Genomic DNA, 14969 nt, shown 5'->3' on the forward strand with positions numbered 1-14969 from the left:
GGATAAACAGACATATTAGGCAAGCATTTTGGAGCTTTCACCTAAATAACTACAGGTGGTGAGATAAGCTGCACAATATAATTGACCTTTCAGTATATTGTTGCACACACACCATCTATTTAGCAAATGCCCTTGTTATCAACAGCAGCCTTTTAAACTCACCTGAGCTAACAGGTATGTGAGCTGGTTACTCTGCTGCGCTTAAAATTTCTTTTTTGGTTTGCTACAATGCCTTTTCTGAAACGTTGTCTCCCTCTGCTGGAACACTGACTTCTTTCATTTAATGCCTGCAGACTATAAAAGAGAAACCAACCCAAAAAGTTTGGTTGATTAGTCTGTGGCATTCTTTTAAACTGTTGCTTATGGCGGTCTCTGTGAGCTTCTCAGTGACATTCAGCCATCCAGGTATCCCGCCTGCAGTAGACGGAATGTGGCAATGGAACGCTGGCTGCGCGTGTCATAATAGGCTCTGAGCCTTTATATACCTGCGCACAGCAGCAGCCACCTTCAGTCTGCTGCTGGACAGCCAGCAGCAGCAGCAGCAGCAGGAGAGGTAATTAATCAGCAACCCTCCTGCTAAGGGTAGACAGCTGCTCGTTCCACCCCCCCCCCCCGCCTTAATTGGTTCTCCTCCCTTCCAACGGTGTTGAGGCGGGTGGGAACAGCCGGGGGTTGAGGGTACTGTGCTAAAAGAGGTGGAGTTATGCAGATCTAAAACGCGTGGATTGCAGCAGCAGCAAGCCGAAGAGTGCAGGCATGTGAGGGATCTAGAGGTTGACAGCATGTCTTCTTAACGGGAGTCCAGGTGGCCATCTCCACAAATGGACTTTTCAGAATCCTTGGGTGGCACCGTAGTCGGAAACCAATTCTGGTTATCGCTTCTCGGCCTTTTGGCTAAGATCAAGTGTAGTATCTGTTCTTATCAGTTTAATATCTGATACGTCCCCTATCTGGGGACCATATATTAAATGGATTTTTAGAACAGGGAAAAAGAGCTTGCTCTGTCCACTCCACGCATTGACCTGGTATTGCAGTATCTCCAGGACCGGTGCACCCCTTCTTTAATGCAGTTTCTAAAATCAGAAAGAATTGAATTCAATGCTTTTTGTTCATTTGGCTTGTTTGTCGGATTTTGGGATGGACTCTTTGGCTTTGCTTTTCTTCTCCTCATTGGATTTTTCATGTTAAAAGTTGCAGAAGCCAGATGACAAGCTCATTTTGGTTCAACTTCAGCAACTGTGCATTGCATTGCCATGTAATGTAATGCAATGCTATCTATCTAGCTCTCCCTCTATACTTCCTTTTGGATAAACAGACATATTAGGCAAGCATTTTGGAGCTTTCACCTAAATAACTACAGGTGGTGAGATAAGCTGCACAATATAATTGACCTTTCAGTATATTGTTGCACACACACCATCTATTTAGCAAATGCCCTTGTTATCAACAGCAGCCTTTTAAACTCACCTGAGCTAACAGGTATGTGAGCTGGTTACTCTGCTGCGCTTAAAATTTCTTTTTTGGTTTGCTACAATGCCTTTTCTGAAACGTTGTCTCCCTCTGCTGGAACACTGACTTCTTTCATTTAATGCCTGCAGACTATAAAAGAGAAACCAACCCAAAAAGTTTGGTTGATTAGTCTGTGGCATTCTTTTAAACTGTTGCTTATGGCGGTCTCTGTGAGCTTCTCAGTGACATTCAGCCATCCAGGTATCCCGCCTGCAGTAGACGGAATGTGGCAATGGAACGCTGGCTGCGCGTGTCATAATAGGCTCTGAGCCTTTATATACCTGCGCACAGCAGCAGCCACCTTCAGTCTGCTGCTGGACAGCCAGCAGCAGCAGCAGCAGCAGGAGAGGTAATTAATCAGCAACCCTCCTGCTAAGGGTAGACAGCTGCTCGTTCCACCCCCCCCCCGCCTTAATTGGTTCTCCTCCCTTCCAACGGTGTTGAGGCGGGTGGGAACAGCCGGGGGTTGAGGGTACTGTGCTAAAAGAGGTGGAGTTATGCAGATCTAAAACGCGTGGATTGCAGCAGCAGCAAGCCGAAAAGTGCAGGCATGTGAGGGATCTAGAGGTTGACAGCATGTCTTCTTAACGGGAGTCCAGGTGGCCATCTCCACAAATGGACTTTTCAGAATCCTTGGGTGGCACCGTAGTCGGAAACCAATTCTGGTTATCGCTTCTCGGCCTTTTGGCTAAGATCAAGTGTAGTATCTGTTCTTATCAGTTTAATATCTGATACGTCCCCTATCTGGGGACCATATATTAAATGGATTTTTAGAACAGGGAGATGGAAAAAGAGCTTGCTCTGTCCACTCCACGCATTGACCTGGTATTGCAGTATCTCCAGTACCGGTGCACCCCTTCTTTAATGCAGTTTCTAAAATCAGAAAGAATTGAATTCAATGTTTTTTGTTCATTTGGCTTGTTTGTCGGATTTTGGGATGGACTCTTTGGCTTTGCTTTTCTTCTCCTCATTGGATTTTTCATGTTAAAAGTTGCAGAAGCCAGATGACAAGCTCATTTTGGTTCAACTTCAGCAACTGTGCATTGCATTGCCATGTAATGTAATGCAATGCTATCTATCTAGCTCTCCTTCTATACTTCCTTTTGGATAAACAGACATATTAGGCAAGCATTTTGGAGCTTTCACCTAAATAACTACAGGTGGTGAGATAAGCTGCACAATATAATTGACCTTTCAGTATATTGTTGCACACACACCATCTATTTAGCAAATGCCCTTGTTATCAACAGCAGCCTTTTAAACTCACCTGAGCTAACAGGTATGTGAGCTGGTTACTCTGCTGCGCTTAAAATTTCTTTTTTGGTTTGCTACAATGCCTTTTCTGAAACGTTGTCTCCCTCTGCTGGAACACTGACTTCTTTCATTTAATGCCTGCAGACTATAAAAGAGAAACCAACCCAAAAAGTTTGGTTGATTAGTCTGTGGCATTCTTTTAAACTGTTGCTTATGGCGGTCTCTGTGAGCTTCTCAGTGACATTCAGCCATCCAGGTATCCCGCCTGCAGTAGACGGAATGTGGCAATGGAACGCTGGCTGCGCGTGTCATAATAGGCTCTGAGCCTTTATATACCTGCGCACAGCAGCAGCCACCTTCAGTCTGCTGCTGGACAGCCAGCAGCAGCAGCAGCAGCAGCAGGAGAGGTAATTAATCAGCAACCCTCCTGCTAAGGGTAGACAGCTGCTCGTTCCACCCCCCCCCCCCCGCCTTAATTGGTTCTCCTCCCTTCCAACGGTGTTGAGGCGGGTGGGAACAGCCGGGGGTTGAGGGTACTGTGCTAAAAGAGGTGGAGTTATGCAGATCTAAAACGCGTGGATTGCAGCAGCAGCAAGCCGAAAAGTGCAGGCATGTGAGGGATCTAGAGGTTGACAGCATGTCTTCTTAACGGGAGTCCAGGTGGCCATCTCCACAAATGGACTTTTCAGAATCCTTGGGTGGCACCGTAGTCGGAAACCAATTCTGGTTATCGCTTCTCGGCCTTTTGGCTAAGATCAAGTGTAGTATCTGTTCTTATCAGTTTAATATCTGATACGTCCCCTATCTGGGGACCATATATTAAATGGATTTTTAGAACAGGGAGATGGAAAAAGAGCTTGCTCTGTCCACTCCACGCATTGACCTGGTATTGCAGTATCTCCAGGACCGGTGCACCCCTTCTTTAATGCAGTTTCTAAAATCAGAAAGAATTGAATTTAATGCTTTTTGTTCATTTGGCTTGTTTGTCGGATTTTGGGATGGACTCTTTGGCTTTGCTTTTCTTCTCCTCATTGGATTTTTCATGTTAAAAGTTGCAGAAGCCAGATGACAAGCTCATTTTGGTTCAACTTCAGCAACTGTGCATTGCATTGCCATGTAATGTAATGCAATGCTATCTATCTAGCTCTCCCTCTATACTTCCTTTTGGATAAACAGACATATTAGGCAAGCATTTTGGAGCTTTCACCTAAATAACTACAGGTGGTGAGATAAGCTGCACAATATAATTGACCTTTCAGTATATTGTTGCACACACACCATCTATTTAGCAAATGCCCTTGTTATCAACAGCAGCCTTTTAAACTCACCTGAGCTAACAGGTATGTGAGCTGGTTACTCTGCTGCGCTTAAAATTTCTTTTTTGGTTTGCTACAATGCCTTTTCTGAAACGTTGTCTCCCTCTGCTGGAACACTGACTTCTTTCATTTAATGCCTGCAGACTATAAAAGAGAAACCAACCCAAAAAGTTTGGTTGATTAGTCTGTGGCATTCTTTTAAACTGTTGCTTATGGCGGTCTCTGTGAGCTTCTCAGTGACATTCAGCCATCCAGGTATCCCGCCTGCAGTAGACGGAATGTGGCAATGGAACGCTGGCTGCGCGTGTCATAATAGGCTCTGAGCCTTTATATACCTGCGCACAGCAGCAGCCACCTTCAGTCTGCTGCTGGACAGCCAGCAGCAGCAGCAGCAGCAGGAGAGGTAATTAATCAGCAACCCTCCTGCTAAGGGTAGACAGCTGCTCGTTCCACCCCCCCCCCCGCCTTAATTGGTTCTCCTCCCTTCCAACGGTGTTGAGGCGGGTGGGAACAGCCGGGGGTTGAGGGTACTGTGCTAAAAGAGGTGGAGTTATGCAGATCTAAAACGCGTGGATTGCAGCAGCAGCAAGCCGAAAAGTGCAGGCATGTGAGGGATCTAGAGGTTGACAGCATGTCTTCTTAACGGGAGTCCAGGTGGCCATCTCCACAAATGGACTTTTCAGAATCCTTGGGTGGCACCGTAGTCGGAAACCAATTCTGGTTATCGCTTCTCGGCCTTTTGGCTAAGATCAAGTGTAGTATCTGTTCTTATCAGTTTAATATCTGATACGTCCCCTATCTGGGGACCATATATTAAATGGATTTTTAGAACAGGGAGATGGAAAAAGAGCTTGCTCTGTCCACTCCACGCATTGACCTGGTATTGCAGTATCTCCAGGACCGGTGCACCCCTTCTTTAATGCAGTTTCTAAAATCAGAAAGAATTGAATTCAATGCTTTTTGTTCATTTGGCTTGTTTGTCGGATTTTGGGATGGACTCTTTGGCTTTGCTTTTCTTCTCCTCATTGGATTTTTCATGTTAAAAGTTGCAGAAGCCAGATGACAAGCTCATTTTGGTTCAACTTCAGCAACTGTGCATTGCATTGCCATGTAATGTAATGCAATGCTATCTATCTAGCTCTCCCTCTATACTTCCTTTTGGATAAACAGACATATTAGGCAAGCATTTTGGAGCTTTCACCTAAATAACTACAGGTGGTGAGATAAGCTGCACAATATAATTGACCTTTCAGTATATTGTTGCACACACACCATCTATTTAGCAAATGCCCTTGTTATCAACAGCAGCCTTTTAAACTCACCTGAGCTAACAGGTATGTGAGCTGGTTACTCTGCTGCGCTTAAAATTTCTTTTTTGGTTTGCTACAATGCCTTTTCTGAAACGTTGTCTCCCTCTGCTGGAACACTGACTTCTTTCATTTAATGCCTGCAGACTATAAAAGAGAAACCAACCCAAAAAGTTTGGTTGATTAGTCTGTGGCATTCTTTTAAACTGTTGCTTATGGCGGTCTCTGTGAGCTTCTCAGTGACATTCAGCCATCCAGGTATCCCGCCTGCAGTAGACGGAATGTGGCAATGGAACGCTGGCTGCGCGTGTCATAATAGGCTCTGAGCCTTTATATACCTGCGCACAGCAGCAGCCACCTTCAGTCTGCTGCTGGACAGCCAGCAGCAGCAGCAGCAGCAGGAGAGGTAATTAATCAGCAACCCTCCTGCTAAGGGTAGACAGCTGCTCGTTCCACCCCTCCCCCCCGCCTTAATTGGTTCTCCTCCCTTCCAACGGTGTTGAGGCGGGTGGGAACAGCCGGGGGTTGAGGGTACTGTGCTAAAAGAGGTGGAGTTATGCAGATCTAAAACGCGTGGATTGCAGCAGCAGCAAGCCGAAAAGTGCAGGCATGTGAGGGATCTAGAGGTTGACAGCATGTCTTCTTAACGGGAGTCCAGGTGGCCATCTCCACAAATGGACTTTTCAGAATCCTTGGGTGGCACCGTAGTCGGAAACCAATTCTGGTTATCGCTTCTCGGCCTTTTGGCTAAGATCAAGTGTAGTATCTGTTCTTATCAGTTTAATATCTGATACGTCCCCTATCTGGGGACCATATATTAAATGGATTTTTAGAACAGGGAGATGGAAAAAGAGCTTGCTCTGTCCACTCCACGCATTGACCTGGTATTGCAGTATCTCCAGGACCGGTGCACCCCTTCTTTAATGCAGTTTCTAAAATCAGAAAGAATTGAATTCAATGCTTTTTGTTCATTTGGCTTGTTTGTCGGATTTTGGGATGGACTCTTTGGCTTTGCTTTTCTTCTCCTCATTGGATTTTTCATGTTAAAAGTTGCAGAAGCCAGATGACAAGCTCATTTTGGTTCAACTTCAGCAACTGTGCATTGCATTGCCATGTAATGTAATGCAATGCTATCTATCTAGCTCTCCCTCTATACTTCCTTTTGGATAAACAGACATATTAGGCAAGCATTTTGGAGCTTTCACCTAAATAACTACAGGTGGTGAGATAAGCTGCACAATATAATTGACCTTTCAGTATATTGTTGCACACACACCATCTATTTAGCAAATGCCCTTGTTATCAACAGCAGCCTTTTAAACTCACCTGAGCTAACAGGTATGTGAGCTGGTTACTCTGCTGCACTTAAAATTTCTTTTTTGGTTTGCTACAATGCCTTTTCTGAAACGTTGTCTCCCTCTGCTGGAACACTGACTTCTTTCATTTAATGCCTGCAGACTATAAAAGAGAAACCAACCCAAAAAGTTTGGTTGATTAGTCTGTGGCATTCTTTTAAACTGTTGCTTATGGCGGTCTCTGTGAGCTTCTCAGTGACATTCAGCCATCCAGGTATCCCGCCTGCAGTAGACGGAATGTGGCAATAGAACGCTGGCTGCGCGTGTCATAATAGGCTCTGAGCCTTTATATACCTGCGCACAGCAGCAGCCACCTTCAGTCTGCTGCTGGACAGCCAGCAGCAGCAGCAGCAGCAGGAGAGGTAATTAATCAGCAACCCTCCTGCTAAGGGTAGACAGCTGCTCGTTCCACCCCCCCCCCCCTGCCTTAATTGGTTCTCCTCCCTTCCAACGGTGTTGAGGCGGGTGGGAACAGCCGGGGGTTGAGGGTACTGTGCTAAAAGAGGTGGAGTTATGCAGATCTAAAACGCGTGGATTGCAGCAGCAGCAAGCCGAAAAGTGCAGGCATGTGAGGGATCTAGAGGTTGACAGCATGTCTTCTTAACGGGAGTCCAGGTGGCCATCTCCACAAATGGACTTTTCAGAATCCTTGGGTGGCACCGTAGTCGGAAACCAATTCTGGTTATCGCTTCTCGGCCTTTTGGCTAAGATCAAGTGTAGTATCTGTTCTTATCAGTTTAATATCTGATACGTCCCCTATCTGGGGACCATATATTAAATGGATTTTTAGAACAGGGAGATGGAAAAAGAGCTTGCTCTGTCCACTCCACGCATTGACCTGGTATTGCAGTATCTCCAGGACCGGTGCACCCCTTCTTTAATGCAGTTTCTAAAATCAGAAAGAATTGAATTCAATGCTTTTTGTTCATTTGGCTTGTTTGTCGGATTTTGGGATGGACTCTTTGGCTTTGCTTTTCTTCTCCTCATTGGATTTTTCTTGTTAAAAGTTGCAGAAGCCAGATGACAAGCTCATTTTGGTTCAACTTCAGCAACTGTGCATTGCATTGCCATGTAATGTAATGCAATGCTATCTATCTAGCTCTCCCTCTATACTTCCTTTTGGATAAACAGACATATTAGGCAAGCATTTTGGAGCTTTCACCTAAATAACTACAGGTGGTGAGATAAGCTGCACAATATAATTGACCTTTCAGTATATTGTTGCACACACACCATCTATTTAGCAAATGCCCTTGTTATCAACAGCAGCCTTTTAAACTCACCTGAGCTAACAGGTATGTGAGCTGGTTACTCTGCTGCGCTTAAAATTTCTTTTTTGGTTTGCTACAATGCCTTTTCTGAAACGTTGTCTCCCTCTGCTGGAACACTGACTTCTTTCATTTAATGCCTGCAGACTATAAAAGAGAAACCAACCCAAAAAGTTTGGTTGATTAGTCTGTGGCATTCTTTTAAACTGTTGCTTATGGCGGTCTCTGTGAGCTTCTCAGTGACATTCAGCCATCCAGGTATCCCGCCTGCAGTAGACGGAATGTGGCAATGGAACGCTGGCTGCGCGTGTCATAATAGGCTCTGAGCCTTTATATACCTGCGCACAGCAGCAGCCACCTTCAGTCTGCTGCTGGACAGCCAGCAGCAGCAGCAGCAGCAGGAGAGGTAATTAATCAGCAACCCTCCTGCTAAGGGTAGACAGCTGCTCGTTCCACCCCCCCCCCCCGCCTTAATTGGTTCTCCTCCCTTCCAACGGTGTTGAGGCGGGTGGGAACAGCCGGGGGTTGAGGGTACTGTGCTAAAAGAGGTGGAGTTATGCAGATCTAAAACGCGTGGATTGCAGCAGCAGCAAGCCGAAAAGTGCAGGCATGTGAGGGATCTAGAGGTTGACAGCATGTCTTCTTAACGGGAGTCCAGGTGGCCATCTCCACAAATGGACTTTTCAGAATCCTTGGGTGGCACCGTAGTCGGAAACCAATTCTGGTTATCGCTTCTCGGCCTTTTGGCTAAGATCAAGTGTAGTATCTGTTCTTATCAGTTTAATATCTGATACGTCCCCTATCTGGGGACCATATATTAAATGGATTTTTAGAACAGGGAGATGGAAAAAGAGCTTGCTCTGTCCACTCCACGCATTGACCTGGTATTGCAGTATCTCCAGGACCGGTGCACCCCTTCTTTAATGCAGTTTCTAAAATCAGAAAGAATTGAATTCAATGCTTTTTGTTCATTTGGCTTGTTTGTCGGATTTTGGGATGGACTCTTTGGCTTTGCTTTTCTTCTCCTCATTGGATTTTTCATGTTAAAAGTTGCAGAAGCCAGATGACAAGCTCATTTTGGTTCAACTTCAGCAACTGTGCATTGCATTGCCATGTAATGTAATGCAATGCTATCTATCTAGCTCTCCCTCTATACTTCCTTTTGGATAAACAGACATATTAGGCAAGCATTTTGGAGCTTTCACCTAAATAACTACAGGTGGTGAGATAAGCTGCACAATATAATTGACCTTTCAGTATATTGTTGCACACACACCATCTATTTAGCAAATGCCCTTGTTATCAACAGCAGCCTTTTAAACTCACCTGAGCTAACAGGTATGTGAGCTGGTTACTCTGCTGCGCTTAAAATTTCTTTTTTCGTTTGCTACAATGCCTTTTCTGAAACGTTGTCTCCCTCTGCTGGAACACTGACTTCTTTCATTTAATGCCTGCAGACTATAAAAGAGAAACCAACCCAAAAAGTTTGGTTGATTAGTCTGTGGCATTCTTTTAAACTGTTGCTTATGGCGGTCTCTGTGAGCTTCTCAGTGACATTCAGCCATCCAGGTATCCCGCCTGCAGTAGACGGAATGTGGCAATGGAACGCTGGCTGCGCGTGTCATAATAGGCTCTGAGCCTTTATATACCTGCGCACAGCAGCAGCCACCTTCAGTCTGCTGCTGGACAGCCAGCAGCAGCAGCAGCAGCAGCAGGAGAGGTAATTAATCAGCAACCCTCCTGCTAAGGGTAGACAGCTGCTCGTTCCACACCCCCCCCCCGCCTTAATTGGTTCTCCTCCCTTCCAACGGTGTTGAGGCGGGTGGGAACAGCCGGGGGTTGAGGGTACTGTGCTAAAAGAGGTGGAGTTATGCAGATCTAAAACGCGTGGATTGCAGCAGCAGCAAGCCGAAAAGTGCAGGCATGTGAGGGATCTAGAGGTTGACAGCATGTCTTCTTAACGGGAGTCCAGGTGGCCATCTCCACAAATGGACTTTTCAGAATCCTTGGGTGGCACCGTAGTCGGAAACCAATTCTGGTTATCGCTTCTCGGCCTTTTGGCTAAGATCAAGTGTAGTATCTGTTCTTATCAGTTTAATATCTGATACGTCCCCTATCTGGGGACCATATATTAAATGGATTTTTAGAACAGGGAGATGGAAAAAGAGCTTGCTCTGTCCACTCCACGCATTGACCTGGTATTGCAGTATCTCCAGGACCGGTGCACCCCTTCTTTAATGCAGTTTCTAAAATCAGAAAGAATTGAATTCAATGCTTTTTGTTCATTTGGCTTGTTTGTCGGATTTTGGGATGGACTCTTTGGCTTTGCTTTTCTTCTCCTCATTGGATTTTTCATGTTAAAAGTTGCAGAAGCCAGATGACAAGCTCATTTTGGTTCAACTTCAGCAACTGTGCATTGCATTGCCATGTAATGTAATGCAATGCTATCTATCTAGCTCTCCCTCTATACTTCCTTTTGGATAAACAGACATATTAGGCAAGCATTTTGGAGCTTTCACCTAAATAACTACAGGTGGTGAGATAAGCTGCACAATATAATTGACCTTTCAGTATATTGTTGCACACACACCATCTATTTAGCAAATGCCCTTGTTATCAACAGCAGCCTTTTAAACTCACCTGAGCTAACAGGTATGTGAGCTGGTTACTCTGCTGCGCTTAAAATTTCTTTTTTGGTTTGCTACAATGCCTTTTCTGAAACGTTGTCTCCCTCTGCTGGAACACTGACTTCTTTCATTTAATGCCTGCAGACTATAAAAGAGAAACCAACCCAAAAAGTTTGGTTGATTAGTCTGTGGCATTCTTTTAAACTGTTGCTTATGGCGGTCTCTGTGAGCTTCTCAGTGACATTCAGCCATCCAGGTATCCCGCCTGCAGTAGACGGAATGTGGCAATGGAACGCTGGCTGCGCGTGTCATAATAGGCTCTGAGCCTTTATATACCTGCGCACAGCAGCAGCCACCTTCAGTCTGCTGCTGGACAGCCAGCAGCAGCAGCAGCAGCAGGAGAGGTAATTAATCAGCAACCCTCCTGCTAAGGGTAGACAGCTGCTCGTTCCACCCCCCCCCCGCCTTAATTGGTTCTCCTCCCTTCCAACGGTGTTGAGGCGGGTGGGAACAGCCGGGGGTTGAGGGTACTGTGCTAAAAGAGGTGGAGTTATGCAGATCTAAAACGCGTGGATTGCAGCAACAGCAAGCCGAAAAGTGCAGGCATGTGAGGGATCTAGAGGTTGACAGCATGTCTTCTTAACGGGAGTCCAGGTGGCCATCTCCACAAATGGACTTTTCAGAATCCTTGGGTGGCACCGTAGTCGGAAACCAATTCTGGTTATCGCTTCTCGGCCTTTTGGCTAAGATCAAGTGTAGTATCTGTTCTTATCAGTTTAATATCTGATACGTCCCCTATCTGGGGACCATATATTAAATGGATTTTTAGAACAGGGAGATGGAAAAAGAGCTTGCTCTGTCCACTCCACGCATTGACCTGGTATTGCAGTATCTCCAGGACCGGTGCACCCCTTCTTTAATGCAGTTTCTAAAATCAGAAAGAATTGAATTCAATGCTTTTTGTTCATTTGGCTTGTTTGTCGGATTTTGGGATGGACTCTTTGGCTTTGCTTTTCTTCTCCTCATTGGATTTTTCATGTTAAAAGTTGCAGAAGCCAGATGACAAGCTCATTTTGGTTCAACTTCAGCAACTGTGCATTGCATTGCCATGTAATGTAATGCAATGCTATCTATCTAGCTCTCCCTCTATACTTCCTTTTGGATAAACAGACATATTAGGCAAGCATTTTGGAGCTTTCACCTAAATAACTACAGGTGGTGAGATAAGCTGCACAATATAATTGACCTTTCAGTATATTGTTGCACACACACCATCTATTTAGCAAATGCCCTTGTTATCAACAGCAGCCTTTTAAACTCACCTGAGCTAACAGGTATGTGAGCTGGTTAGTCTGCTGCGCTTAAAATTTCTTTTTTGGTTTGCTACAATGCCTTTTCTGAAACGTTGTCTCCCTCTGCTGGAACACTGACTTCTTTCATTTAATGCCTGCAGACTATAAAAGAGAAACCAACCCAAAAAGTTTGGTTGATTAGTCTGTGACATTCTTTTAAACTGTTGCTTATGGCGGTCTCTGTGAGCTTCTCAGTGACATTCAGCCATCCAGGTATCCCGCCTGCAGTAGACGGAATGTGGCAATGGAACGCTGGCTGCGCGTGTCATAATAGGCTCTGAGCCTTTATATACCTGCGCACAGCAGCAGCCACCTTCAGTCTGCTGCTGGACAGCCAGCAGCAGCAGCAGCAGCAGGAGAGGTAATTAATCAGCAACCCTCCTGCTAAGGGTAGACAGCTGCTCGTTCCACCCCCCCCCGCCTTAATTGGTTCTCCTCCCTTCCAACGGTGTTGAGGCGGGTGGGAACAGCCGGGGGTTGAGGGTACTGTGCTAAAAGAGGTGGAGTTATGCAGATCTAAAACGCGTGGATTGCAGCAGCAGCAAGCCGAAAAGTGCAGGCATGTGAGGGATCTAGAGGTTGACAGCATGTCTTCTTAACGGGAGTCCAGGTGGCCATCTCCACAAATGGACTTTTCAGAATCCTTGGGTGGCACCGTAGTCGGAAACCAATTCTGGTTATCGCTTCTCGGCCTTTTGGCTAAGATCAAGTGTAGTATCTGTTCTTATCAGTTTAATATCTGATACGTCCCCTATCTGGGGACCATATATTAAATGGATTTTTAGAACAGGGAGATGGAAAAAGAGCTTGCTCTGTCCACTCCACGCATTGACCTGGTATTGCAGTATCTCCAGGACCGGTGCACCCCTTCTTTAATGCAGTTTCTAAAATCAGAAAGAATTGAATTCAATGCTTTTTGTTCATTTGGCTTGTTTGTCGGATTTTGGGATGGACTCTTTGGCTTTGCTTTTCTTCTCCTCATTGGATTTTTCATGTTAAAAGTTGCAGAAGCCAGATGACAAGCTCATTTTGGTTCAACTTCAGCAACTGTGCATTGCATTGCCATTTAATGTAATGCAATGCTATCTATCTAGCTCTCCCTCTATACTTCCTTTTGGATAAACAGACATATTAGGCAAGCATTTTGGAGCTTTCACCTAAATAACTACAGGTGGTGAGATAAGCTGCACAATATAATTGACCTTTCAGTATATTGTTGCACACACACCATCTATTTAGCAAATGCCCTTGTTATCAACAGCAGCCTTTTAAACTCACCTGAGCTAACAGGTATGTGAGCTGGTTACTCTGCTGCGCTTAAAATTTCTTTTTTGGTTTGCTACAATGCCTTTTCTGAAACGTTGTCTCCCTCTGCTGGAACACTGACTTCTTTCATTTAATGCCTGCAGACTATAAAAGAGAAACCAACCCAAAAAGTTTGGTTTATTAGTCTGTGGCATTCTTTTAAACTGTTGCTTATGGCGGTCTCTGTGAGCTTCTCAGTGACATTCAGCCATCCAGGTATCCCGCCTGCAGTAGACGGAATGTGGCAATGGAACGCTGGCTGCGCGTGTCATAATAGGCTCTGAGCCTTTATATACCTGCGCACAGCAGCAGCCACCTTCAGTCTGCTGCTGGACAGCCAGCAGCAGCAGCAGCAGCAGGAGAGGTAATTAATCAGCAACCCTCCTGCTAAGGGTAGACAGCTGCTCGTTCCACCCCCCCCCCCGCCTTAATTGGTTCCTCCCTTCCAACGGTGTTGAGGCGGGTGGGAACAGCCGGGGGTTGAGGGTACTGTGCTAAAAGAGGTGGAGTTATGCAGATCTAAAACGCGTGGATTGCAGCAGCAGCAAGCCGAAAAGTGCAGGCATGTGAGGGATCTAGAGGTTGACAGCATGTCTTCTTAACGGGAGTCCAGGTGGCCATCTCCACAAATGGACTTTTCAGAATCCTTGGGTGGCACCGTAGTCGGAAACCAATTCTGGTTATCGCTTCTCGGCCTTTTGGCTAAGATCAAGTGTAGTATCTGTTCTTATCAGTTTAATATCTGATACGTCCCCTATCTGGGGACCATATATTAAATGGATTTTTAGAACAGGGAGATGGAAAAAGAGCTTGCTCTGTCCACTCCACGCATTGACCTGGTATTGCAGTATCTCCAGGACCGGTGCACCCCTTCTTTAATGCAGTTTCTAAAATCAGAAAGAATTGAATTCAATGCTTTTTGTTCATTTGGCTTGTTTGTCGGATTTTGGGATGGACTCTTTGGCTTTGCTTTTCTTCTCCTCATTGGATTTTTCATGTTAAAAGTTGCAGAAGCCAGATGACAAGCTCATTTTGGTTCAACTTCAGCAACTGTGCATTGCATTGCCATGTAATGTAATGCAATGCTATCTATCTAGCTCTCCCTCTATACTTCCTTTTGGATAAACAGACATATTAGGCAAGCATTTTGGAGCTTTCACCTAAATAACTACAGGTGGTGAGATAAGCTGCACAATATAATTGACCTTTCAGTATATTGTTGCACACACACCATCTATTTAGCAAATGCCCTTGTTATCAACAGCAGCCTTTTAAACTCACCTGAGCTAACAGGTATGTGAGCTGGTTACTCTGCTGCGCTTAAAATTTCTTTTTTGGTTTGCTACAATGCCTTTTCTGAAACGTTGTCTCCCTCTGCTGGAACACTGACTTCTTTCATTTAATGCCTGCAGACTATAAAAGAGAAACCAACCCAAAAAGTTTGGTTGATTAGTCTGTGGCATTCTTTTAAACTGTTGCTTATGGCGGTCTCTGTGAGCTTCTCAGTGACATTCAGCCATCCAGGTATCCCGCCTGCAGTAGACGGAATGTGGCAATGGAACGCTGGCTGCGCGTGTCATAATAGGCTCTGAGCCTTTACATACCTGCGTACAGCAGCAGCCACCTTCAGTCTGCTGCTGGACAGCCAGCAGCAGCAGCAGCAGGAGAGGTAATTA

The 14969-nt window shown here is 45.3% G+C and overlaps 11 non-coding genes across 11 annotated transcripts; all 11 read left to right on the forward strand.

The window, feature by feature from the left end:
- Window positions 1-874: 874 nt before the first annotated feature.
- On the forward strand, window positions 875-1059 carry LOC141160074 (U2 spliceosomal RNA). The gene has a single exon (XR_012250061.1). It is a non-coding gene; the product is annotated as a U2 spliceosomal RNA (small nuclear RNA).
- A 1118-nt stretch (window positions 1060-2177) lies between these two features.
- Window positions 2178-2368, forward strand: LOC141159830 (U2 spliceosomal RNA). The gene has a single exon (XR_012249825.1). It is a non-coding gene; the product is annotated as a U2 spliceosomal RNA (small nuclear RNA).
- Window positions 2369-3492: 1124 nt separating this feature from the next.
- On the forward strand, window positions 3493-3683 carry LOC141158971 (U2 spliceosomal RNA). Its single transcript, XR_012248989.1, has one exon. It is a non-coding gene; the product is annotated as a U2 spliceosomal RNA (small nuclear RNA).
- A 1119-nt stretch (window positions 3684-4802) lies between these two features.
- On the forward strand, window positions 4803-4993 carry LOC141158973 (U2 spliceosomal RNA). The gene has a single exon (XR_012248991.1). It is a non-coding gene; the product is annotated as a U2 spliceosomal RNA (small nuclear RNA).
- Window positions 4994-6113: 1120 nt separating this feature from the next.
- LOC141158974 (U2 spliceosomal RNA) lies at window positions 6114-6304 on the forward strand. The gene has a single exon (XR_012248992.1). It is a non-coding gene; the product is annotated as a U2 spliceosomal RNA (small nuclear RNA).
- Window positions 6305-7425: 1121 nt separating this feature from the next.
- Window positions 7426-7616, forward strand: LOC141158975 (U2 spliceosomal RNA). Its single transcript, XR_012248993.1, has one exon. It is a non-coding gene; the product is annotated as a U2 spliceosomal RNA (small nuclear RNA).
- Window positions 7617-8736: 1120 nt separating this feature from the next.
- Window positions 8737-8927, forward strand: LOC141158976 (U2 spliceosomal RNA). The gene has a single exon (XR_012248994.1). It is a non-coding gene; the product is annotated as a U2 spliceosomal RNA (small nuclear RNA).
- A 1123-nt stretch (window positions 8928-10050) lies between these two features.
- On the forward strand, window positions 10051-10241 carry LOC141158978 (U2 spliceosomal RNA). The gene has a single exon (XR_012248995.1). It is a non-coding gene; the product is annotated as a U2 spliceosomal RNA (small nuclear RNA).
- Window positions 10242-11359: 1118 nt separating this feature from the next.
- On the forward strand, window positions 11360-11550 carry LOC141158980 (U2 spliceosomal RNA). The gene has a single exon (XR_012248997.1). It is a non-coding gene; the product is annotated as a U2 spliceosomal RNA (small nuclear RNA).
- A 1117-nt stretch (window positions 11551-12667) lies between these two features.
- LOC141158981 (U2 spliceosomal RNA) lies at window positions 12668-12858 on the forward strand. The gene has a single exon (XR_012248998.1). It is a non-coding gene; the product is annotated as a U2 spliceosomal RNA (small nuclear RNA).
- A 1117-nt stretch (window positions 12859-13975) lies between these two features.
- On the forward strand, window positions 13976-14166 carry LOC141158982 (U2 spliceosomal RNA). The gene has a single exon (XR_012248999.1). It is a non-coding gene; the product is annotated as a U2 spliceosomal RNA (small nuclear RNA).
- Window positions 14167-14969: the final 803 nt, after the last annotated feature.

This window comes from Phyllobates terribilis, unplaced genomic scaffold (genome assembly GCF_046119375.1).
Source record: "Phyllobates terribilis strain yellow unplaced genomic scaffold, ASM4611937v1 Scaffold_8__6_contigs__length_399053987, whole genome shotgun sequence".
Taxonomy (NCBI): Eukaryota; Metazoa; Chordata; class Amphibia; order Anura; family Dendrobatidae; genus Phyllobates; species Phyllobates terribilis.